The sequence below is a fragment of the Tachyglossus aculeatus genome, chromosome X1, assembly GCF_015852505.1.
Source record: "Tachyglossus aculeatus isolate mTacAcu1 chromosome X1, mTacAcu1.pri, whole genome shotgun sequence".
NCBI classification, from domain to species: Eukaryota; Metazoa; Chordata; class Mammalia; order Monotremata; family Tachyglossidae; genus Tachyglossus; species Tachyglossus aculeatus.
In genome coordinates this window covers 6,826,335-6,828,074 of record NC_052101.1, presented here as the reverse complement: position 1 = coordinate 6,828,074, position 1,740 = coordinate 6,826,335, and the positions used below count along the sequence as shown (strand labels likewise).

The window sequence follows — 1,740 nt, the reverse complement described above, 5'->3', positions numbered from 1 at the left end:
CCACCCCAGCGCTTAGAACAGTGCTTTGCACATAGTAAGCGCTTAATAAATGCCATCATTATTATTATAGCGTACTCTCCCAAGTGCTTAATCAGTGCTCTGCACACACTAGGTGTTTAAAAAATATGATTGATTGATTAATAATCACAATAATAATTGCGGTAATTGTTAAGCACTTACTATGTGCCCGACCCTGTTCTAAGCCCTGGGGTGGATATAAGTAAACCGGGTTGGACACAAGTTCCTGTTTCACATGGCGTTCACAGTCTTAATCCTCATTTAACAGATGAGGGACCTGAGGCACACAGAAGTAAAGTGACTTGCTCAAGGTCACACAGCAGACTAGGGGACGGAGCTGGGACTAGAACCCAGGTCCTTCTGACTCCAGGGCCCAGGCTGTAATAATAATAATAATAATGATGGCATTTATTAAGCGCTTACTATGTGCAAAGCACTGTTCTAAGCACTGGGGAGGTTACAAGGTGATCAGGTTGTCCCACGGGGGGCTCACAGTCTTAATCCCCATTTTACAGATGAGGTAACTGAGGCACGGAGAAGTTAAGTGACTTGCCCAAAGTCACACAGCTGACAGTTGGCGGAGTCGGGATTTGAACCCGTGACCTCTGACTCCAAAGTCCGTGCTCTTTCCACAGAGCCACGCTGCTTCTGTAGCCACTAGGCCAGGCTGCTAGATCAGTAGCCCCTGTCCCACGCAGGGATACAGATTCACTCCGGAGAATCTCCTCATTGGGCTTCATATCCCGTTTCTTCCAAGACCTACCTCGCTTCCCTGATTCTACATAGTGGTGAAAGGGAAGACCCCTCTCAGGGTGGCATCTGGAGAGTTTCCAGTCCTCTACCAGTCTCGACTACGGGAGGGAGAGTCAAACAGAGGCCTGTCCATTCCATTTCTAGCTTGGCCAGTGGCTAGCGAGTGGAAGGCCATCGGCTACAAGTCGAAACTCATCCATGCTGGGCAGCAGTGGAACGGGAGAGAGTCGAGGTTAGAAACTCGAATTTACCACGCGAAAGGAGGCGATGATAAACCACTTCCGCATATTGACCAAGAAAACTCTGTGGATCCACTACCAGAATGAATGCAGATGGTATATATGCTTGTACACATTTATTACTCCATTTATTTTATTTGTATATATTTATTCTACTTATTTTATTTTGTTAATATGTTTTGTTGTCCGTCTCCCCCTCCTAGACTGTGAACCCGTTGTTGGGTAGGTACCGTCTCTATATGTTGCCAACTTGTACTTCCCGAGCGCTTAGTACAGTGCTCTGCACACAGTAAGTGCTCAATAAATACGATTGAATGAATGAATGAATGAATGACCAAGAAAACTCTGTGGATCCACTACCAGAATGAATGCAGATGGTATATATGCTTGTACATATTTATTACTCCATTTATTTTATTTGTACATATTAATTCTACTTATTTTATTTTGTTAATATGTTTTGTTGTCTGTCTCCCCCTCCTAGACTGTGAACCCGTTGTTGGGTAGGTACCGTCTCTATATGTTGCCAACTTGTACTTCCCGAGCGCTTAGTACAGTGCTCTGCACACAGTAAGCGCTCAATAAATACGATTGAATGAATGAATGAATGAATGACCAAGAAAACTCTGTGGATCCACTACCAGAATGAATGCAGATGGTATATATGCTTGTACATATTTATTACTCTATTTATTTTATTTGTACATATTTATTCTATTTATTTTATTTT

General features: G+C 43.2%; 1 non-coding gene across 1 annotated transcript; it reads left to right on the top strand.

Moving 5' to 3' along the window:
- The first annotated feature begins 819 nt into the window (after positions 1–819).
- Positions 820–957, top strand: LOC119920092. Its single transcript, XR_005447859.1, has one exon. It is a non-coding gene; the product is annotated as a small nucleolar RNA SNORA7 (small nucleolar RNA).
- Positions 958–1,740: the final 783 nt, after the last annotated feature.